We start from the raw sequence: 8,493 nt of genomic DNA on the forward strand, positions 1-8,493 counted from the left end.
CGCCATGTGGATAGCTCCCTGGCCGGGGATCGATCTTGTGCTGCAGAGGCTATGGATAGTTTCAGAGGTTGCGTCTTAACCCCTTGTACCACCAGGGAGGCCCAAGATTTTCATTTTTAATGCCATAAAGTATAATGAGAAATGCTGTAGATTCCCAAGATACGAAAGTCTGGGAAACTTTATGACTTGCCTGAAGCTCCACTTTAGCATTTAACGAAGGAGACAGTAGGCTTCATCAGAGGGTAGCTGGGATTACGTGAGCAGGCTCTGTGCGGTTTCTCTGCGTTAACCCACCTGAGCTCATGTTTGCATCAAGCCTACTGGGGTAGGCACCATTGATTATTCTCACTTAAGTGAGAAAATGAAACTCCAAGAGGAAAGTAACTTTCCTGAAGTCGGCTGGTTAACTAGCTAGGAAGCCAGGACCTAGTCCAGGCGGGTCTGCTCCAGGTGGTGTCCTGGCCCACTGGCCTCGGACACCTCTTCGACCCTCAGTGTTAGTTGCACCCGCCACCCTCCACTCTCAGAGCAGGCTGGGCTTTCCTGACCACGTCTCCCCTGGGGCAAACCACACTGGTCATCTTGCTGGTGACTTAGGCCAAACCAATGTCGGTCTTGACAGTGGGGGAAATAAATTGTTTATACTCGGTTTCTTTTCTCAGAAATGTGGTGACTCATTGCATCTATTGCGTAGGTCGTTAACGAGGACTAAATTAGTTCATTAAAAAGGAGATCTGCTTTGAGACAAGTGTGAGCTATTATTTCTTCTTCAAATTAACATTCTTTGATAGAACGGGCTGAGCTGCTCGGTGTATTTATTCAAAAGAAATATTTTGATCAAAAAGGCCATATGATGCGGTAGGGTAAGGTAAAAGGTGTCAGGCTTTTCTGCCCTCCCGCCATCAGGATGGATGACGGAACCCTGCGGTCTGAATGCATGCCTGATGGCGGGCACCTGGAGAAGGGTGTGGGCATAGGTAGATGGGATTCTTCTGGGCTTTTAAGGGCGGCGTCACAGGGACGCCAGCAGAAGCCGAGAGAAGGCCGGAGAGCCCAGAGTGAAGACCTGCTGGGGGCTGGGAGGCCTGCCAGCCCCCCAGCACCCCTGCTTGCTGTGTACCTGGTAAATCCCAATAAAAGACCTGCAAAAAAACCACTGAGGACTCTGACTCCTCCTTTACCTGGTCTGCTGGATCATAGAAAACCTGCTCTGTGCCCAGTCCTGCCCCTACAGATGCCATGAGGAGAAATCCAGACACATGCTCAGGTAAGAGCTTAATGGAGAGAGGGTTTGGAATTCTATGGAAGAAACTCGGGAAGGGAAGAAAGGACTCAGCTGAGACGCGGTCAGGCCAGCTGAGCTGGAGAAACTGAGCTGCTGTGAGGGTAACCAACTCAGAGTGTCATGCTTGTTTACAGGAAAAACCTTCCTTGATCTTTAAGTTTGATCCGGAACTGGCCAGAGATGGGCTGGGTGAGCCTGCGGAGGATCGGTGTCTGGACAAGAGGCCGGGAGGAGTCACTGCTAGTGCAGCTGGGCAGAGGGCAGGGTTTAGGAAAAACAGGAAGCTTGGAACCTCCCCTTTGTGGATCCAACTCTTGAGGTTGTTGTCTTTGAGGAAGGACAAATTACAGAGACAGATGCCAGGGAAAGGCTGTGTCCTGGATGCTCCATGAAAACTCAGGAGGAAAAACAGTAAGTTACTTGACGTAATTATGGCCTTTGTGTACCCGGAGAGTGGACGGTGGTGGGTGTCATTGATGGATTTGTAAGAGCTGGGCCCCCCCTTAGTTGTCCTTCCCTGCTTAGTGGGATTGCTTTCACAGCAGGAGTTGATATTAAAGTCTGGGTGATGCCAGTGGTGTACACACTTATTCAGTCCACAAACGCTTCTCGTACAGGCGTTATGCCAAGTGTCCTGCCAGGGGCTGGGAGGTAAGTTTTTTACTAATGTTTTATTTTAATTTGGGGGCTACATTTTTGCTCTTCCATATGTGCACACATTCTGCTCACCCTCCGCCAAACCACCTGTGCCAGTGCCCGTCTGCCTCCCCGCCCCCTCCTGTTCCCTCATAACCATAAACTCCGCTAAGCCGGGGTGTGCTCCTGCGGAATTGCCTGTGTGTGCTTTTGGTTATCTATGATCCTTGGAGGGACGATGGTGTCTGTTCATGATCAGGGGACTCTGAGGGCCTCCAGGAGAGACACAGCACGTGTGGGCGTCATGAAGGGCTGGGGCAGAGGCCGACCTCTCAAAGAGGACAGCCTCCACGGAAGGGATGTCCTCGCTGCCCTCCCCTTGGGGAGAACTCTCGGGAAGTGACGAGCAGCAGGAGCCTCCCCAGCTGGGGCCTCCCCAGCTTCTGCAGCCCGGGGCTGCTCCCCCTTCCCTGTGCTGTGCTGCTCAGGGTGGCCCAGGGGGACTGTTTCATTTGGTTCTTTGTCCCCCAGTTCCCAGGTGAACTTGCCCCAGGGGAGAAACTAGGAGCAGATCATAGCTGGTGGAGAGGGAGGTTGGAATATTTACTCCCACAGCCCCGTCTGCTGACCAGAAGGTCACTGCTTCTTCTGTGAGTCCTTTTCGGCAGCCACAGCTCTCTCCATATGTTCTGGAAGCTGTTCTCTCTGTTGGCATCAGTCTGTATTTGGTTATACGCCCTTGAACTTGCTAAACTTGGGGTATAAAAACATCCCTTTTGGCTTTATTTTAACCTTGCAACATTGTTATAAAGATCCATCTGGGCTTGATACCTGATTCCTCCTGATACAGCACCTGATGCCACCCAATAAAGCTAGCACACGCCAGGCCTCTGGAGGAGGTGTAAATAGAGTGGTTCACTGATTTCCTCTGAAAAGTGTCTTTTGATGACATCAGCCCAAAGGCTCTATCATGAAAGTAATTCCAGGTCTCAATGAAAGTAAACCTCATGAAACCACGAGTAGGTAGCATCTTTTGATTTCTATTCAAACTCTGGCTTCCTACCCTGTCTCTGGTTTTAGGAATAACTTTTCATCTATTTCTAACTGAGCACATTGTTACAATAGAGTTTGAAAGAAAAAAATGTATTGAAGCATATTCTCTAAGGAGTAATGCAATTTAAAAACAGCTCATTAGCAGCAAGAGTGTTAACTAGGAGATTAAAGAAACATTAGCAATTATTAAGTGCATTTACTATTGCTTCATTTAGGCCAATACAGAGAAGCTGACTCAATGGTTCTCCCATCACATAATCAGTTATTATGAATCACTTAAAGATCAGGCGAGAGTGGCCATTATTAAAACTGAAATTAAATTTGAATAACATTTAAGGGAATGTTTTACATTCATGACCATCCCGCTTGGACTCAGGAAAAAGCAATTCATGGGGCTCGGTTTGTTCATCATGCGGTTGGTTCTCAATCCTTCTATCTCCATGGGAGAAATTAAATTTTATGCACTTTTGAGTATGCGGTGATTTCTTCTGATTTTGGAGTCTTCACATTTTACAGAGAAAGGTGTGAGTGTGCAAGGCTCAATGGGATAAGCTCAAGGAGCGTTTCAAGTGAAGAGTTGGACACTCTTCCCCTGACTTCTTGCTCCTGTCCTATCAACAGAGGCTCCTGTCATCGTCATGGAGGCCTTTGGTTCTACGAGAGCCGAAAGGAGTTACTCATGCAGTTTGTGTTGGGTCTGGGTGTCGTCTGTTGTCATCAGGACAAAGTGGTTATTCCAGGGAAAAGTCATCTGGGAAAATGATACCAGGTGGTATCCAATCTTGTAGGTAGGATTTCTATTTGCTTTTCTTTTCTATAAACTCAATCAAAGCTATAAAGGAAATTAGCTAGATTTGAGTCCACAGATCTCATATAGATGAAAAAGCAGAGCAAGACAAGACATCCAGGGGGACTCAGGAATCACAGCCTGTGAACCCCAATACCCCAACCCCAAGCTAGAATTGTCCTGAGAAATGTCTCTTTCATTGTTTTTCTCTGAAGAAAAACCCAGGTAAGTGCTTCTGAGCCATCTATAATAAAATTTTCTCTTTCTATTGCTTTTTTTCCTTTGAAGCAACCAAAGGTCTTCCCTTGGGTAAGTGCCCTCGTGGTTCTGGCTACATTTGCAGGCATGTTCTCTACAACCCCTGCAATAACTTTTTACACGTATTTTTTAAAAGTAACTTCTACACTGGAGAACATTAAATGTAGTCCATGGAATCCTTTCATTAAATTGTCAAAGAAGTCGCCATGCATCACTCAAAGAAATTGAACTTATCACCTATGTCAAAGAAAGCTATGCTTGGAGGGACAGTTCCCTGGCAGATCAGGCAGCTGAGTTCATGTGGGACTCTGAGGACTGTGTAGTGGAGAGGTTGGTGGACTTTGAGAGGTAGAAGTGAGTAATGACCTGTCCCATTAGTTCTGAGTGGTCAGTGTCACTTCCTGATGCGTGCAGGGGCTGACAGTCACCAGGTGTTCCCTGCCTAGTGGAGCACTTTCAGAATCATGACCTGTACAGGTGGGCTGGCTTTAAAGCGATGCCATGGAGGAGACGTGGAGTTGGCATTAGTCCATTAGGTTAGACGTGGTTAATGTGTGGAAATTGATCATAGTTACAAGACAACCATGTTTTTTAGGGAGGGATTTTTACTCAAAAATCTCACCTTTTGGTTATTTCTCATCCAAAGATGCAGCCCAATATGCTGATTGTCCTCAGTGCTGAGATTTCATTTGCAGAATCTCATTTATAGTTTGTGAGTCAGTATTTCACCTTGTGTTTCCTACGATTCATTATCGGATAATTTATTGTAACTCTCTTTACTTCTTCCTCTGTTTTTAATATGCCTGAATATTTTTAATTTTACATCATTTTATTGTAAAAGATATGGTTTCAAATGTTTGAGTCTCTCCGGGGATTTCATTTCCATATTTTAACAAAAGCAAAACCATGAACCACCATCCATGAGAAAGTATGGTGAGGATTCAATCAAATCACACGATCAGGTTGAATTACGCTTTTGATGGAAGTGAAGTTATAGCCACCCTCCTGAATGTGTACCCATCAATCATTTTTTAGGGACAATTAATGACTACAATGCCCTTGAAATAGAGGTATTTTAATAGGATTCATTGTATTATCATCATTATTTGAGGATAACTTGCCTGACAATTCCTACAGTCGTGTTAGCCATCCCTTGTGAGATCTGAATTCCAGTATTGGGGTGGTCATGGCTTATGGTACGAGGGACTTAGATAAGTGGTTATTAGTACTTAGGTCATAAATACACAACATAAAGTGTTTAAACAGTGTGACCAACAGAAGAATGAGCAAACATATGACCAAAAGAGTTTGTTTGAAAAGTCACATATGACAATTCGTGGTCCCAGGTGTATGAGGAAATCTTGTGCTGATGGTTTTGGCAGAAGCTGTCAGCTTCATGCTCTTGTCAGCTGTCCTGAGGACACACATCACCCCTCAGACCCCAGGGCCATCTGCTCCCATCCCCTTTGAAAGCCTCCCTCGAAGATTTCCAGTGCTGAAACTGTCATTTTTTTTGTGTGTGTGGTCATTTGAAGTAGATGACGTTGTTTTAATTGGGAAACATGCATATAAGGATTCATACCTTGTCACTTATTATGCTAGTCAAGATTACTGGTTATGGTTTTACAGGTAAAGTAGGAAGACAGTCCTTTGATCATCTTTCTCAGAACATAGCATCATCGAATTTTAGTTGACTTGGGGGCCAATGAGATGATTGGGGGAAAATAACATCTGGTGCAAGCTCAGGAAAGGCCTGTATTACTGGGTGGGATGTGCAGCCACATGTGTTGTGAAATATAGGAGCTGAGAACCAGTGGAGGTGTTTTATATGACATGGATCTGCATGAGCAGATCAGAGGTGAAAAGACTTAAATTCCTACAGGCCATAAAAACTCAGAGTAGTATATTAAGCCATGAAATTTTAAAGGTGTCTGAGAATTTAAGTCATTTTAGTTTCAGTAATTTCTTTGCACATTATACTTTTACAGAAGCTTATAAGTATAATTTTCTGATTAAGGGAGAAAATCTTGACTAAATCACAAATAAGTTTCCCAGTAAAATATGTTCCTCAGTTACTACAGGATGAGTTGTAACTCTCTCACTGGAAAGCACAAAATATTATCACTTTAAGCCAGTATGAGTACTAAGGTTTTTTGTTTTTGGTTTTTTTTTTTTTTAAATAGGAGATTATTTCAACCTATCCAAGAAAAGAAATGTATTATGACTAATCCATACCCACAGTCAGTGTTGATTGTTGTCCCACAATATTGTATACGTCAATGGTTTGGTATCTGCAGAAATTTTTTCTGGAGAAAATAAGGGGAAAAAGATCCCAAATGATTCCAATTGATAGAACTTTTGACAGTGAAAATTTCGTTCAAAGGACTGAATAGACTGGTGAAGATAAACCTGATTTTTACTAAGTTTTGGTTGAAATAATACTGGTAATTTTTTGCATTTTGTTTGATTCAAAGGAAATTTCCTCATTTTGACTGACCAGGATATGCAGCGATATTGCATTGTTTTTCCCAGCAGAGCAAACTTATGTTTGCATTTTCTCTCCCCTTGATACCAACACAGTATGAAAAATAGTGGTAGTAATTTTTAGTGCTTATGGCAGAGTATCTTTGCATAACTTCAATGGGGAATTTTGTTTGCTTAAACTAGAAAATTGGAAACATGTTCCATTGTGTGGCTTTGATAGGAATTCTTCAAGGCAGTTGAATTTGAGCTGAACCAGGAAGAGAACCTGCTATTTTGTTTGTAGGGTTCCAGAGACCTCCAAAGAAGGTGAGGAAGCTGCATCCATTGGCAGGACTGGACAACTGGGAAAAAGCAAAAGACCTGGTAAACCTTGAGAAGGGGACACACCAGGTGGAGTCTGGTGAGACCAACTTTGTTTCTGAAGCCTGTGCAGACAGGATGTCAAGAGTTTGCTCTGATCCTATATGGGGTATTCCACCAAAGCCAGCTAAAATTCCTGTTTGGTTATTCTGCCCTGTGATTTTATGCAAAATTAGGTTAAATGATTTAAAAGTAGATTTAGTTTGCAAATTTTTGCTATATTGTTGGATAAAGTTGGGATCAAGGTGGACAGAACTTTAAGATCAGTTCATCAGTTTTTAAGATTTTTTTTTCTTCCTGTGATTTTGATATATTTGCTGTTTTGTTTTGGGTAGTGCCTCCAGATGATTTTCCTTTGACATGGATTTTACTGTCTTCCAGGAATAGAGGACTTTTTTTGCCACACTGGACAAAACCTGGAGACTGTGGTTTTTCTTCTAAACTGGAACCCTGAGAAATTATCATCTGAGGCTGCACCCCAGCATATGCACATTTGGCCTTCATCACCATAAAAATGGGGGCAAAAAGTGAAAGGGGGTTATTGTTGGGGAGAAAGGATGCCCTGAACGAACTCCAGACAGATTTATGTGGACTCCACGCGCCCACTCCAGGCTAAAGAGATCGAAACCACCGCGAACTACAAATCCCGTAATGTCATCCTCATGGAAGAGGAGGATTGGTGGGAATTGAGGGTGGAGTTCAGCAGTCGGGCCTGGTATAAAACCTGACAGGTGGACCTGGGGCTTCTCTTGGCATTTCTCCAGCTCTCCGTGTGCCAGTGGGATTCCAACTCCGTGGAGCTATTAGAACACGTTCACCAATTTATCTCCCTCTCCTTGAGTTCTTCATTCCCCCTTCTTTTGTAAATAAACCATTTATTAACCTTTCTGTGTGTGTCTGCAGTTCAGTCTTATTACAAGTCTCTTAAGTGCTCGGGTGAGGATCCACAGTCAGGCAACCCATTTTACATCAGCGTTTCCCTATAACGAATAAAACAGGCATTAGCGTAGGGAAAGAACAAATGGTGTAATATAAAATCAATGCCAAAATTAAAACCCTCTAGGTACTGTGGGAAAAGATACTTTGCAAGTGGCATAGGTATTTATTAATCACAACTGATTATTTGTTTTAATGCACCCTATACCCTACTTGGGACAATGTAGATATCAGACTTATGTTGGGCAGGGGAGGAGGGGGGGGCAGGCGGGCAGGGGAGGCAGGGGAGGGGGGGAGGGAGGAGGGGAGGAGGGGAGGCGCGGGCAGGCGCGCAAGGGAGATCTGGAGCATAGATCACAGTGGAGCAGCAGGCACAGAGAGAAGAGACCTTCTGCTGCACCACATGCGCTCTAGCTCCATGCCCCCTCACGGGGCTAACTCCCACACTCCTTGCAGGCGCCTCCACTGGCCGGGACTCGAACTCAGGCTGCAGTGGTGAGAGCGCTGAGACTAGCCCCTAGGCCATCCGGGAGGCCCTACCAGTGGCTTGTTAAATGGAGCCTTTAACCTTTGTTAGGAGGCTTCAGGAGACCTACTGACAGCTGCTTCCTCCAGCAAGTCAGAAGGAGACTATTGCTGCCCTTCCCTGAGTGATCATCACTGGCTCCTAGGGCCTGTGGGCGCTGAGGGAAGA

General features: G+C 44.6%; 1 long non-coding RNA gene across 1 annotated transcript; it reads left to right on the forward strand.

Moving 5' to 3' along the window:
- Positions 1-1,642: 1,642 nt before the first annotated feature.
- On the forward strand, positions 1,643-7,734 carry LOC129144725 (uncharacterized). Its single transcript, XR_008549217.1, has 3 exons — positions 1,643-1,696; positions 6,787-6,903; positions 7,245-7,734. It is a non-coding gene; the product is annotated as an uncharacterized LOC129144725 (long non-coding RNA).
- The last annotated feature ends 759 nt before the right edge of the window (positions 7,735-8,493 follow it).

This window comes from Talpa occidentalis, unplaced genomic scaffold (assembly GCF_014898055.3).
Source record: "Talpa occidentalis isolate TD23 unplaced genomic scaffold, MPIMG_talOcc4v2.1 talOcc4.6, whole genome shotgun sequence".
Classification (NCBI taxonomy): Eukaryota; Metazoa; Chordata; class Mammalia; order Eulipotyphla; family Talpidae; genus Talpa; species Talpa occidentalis.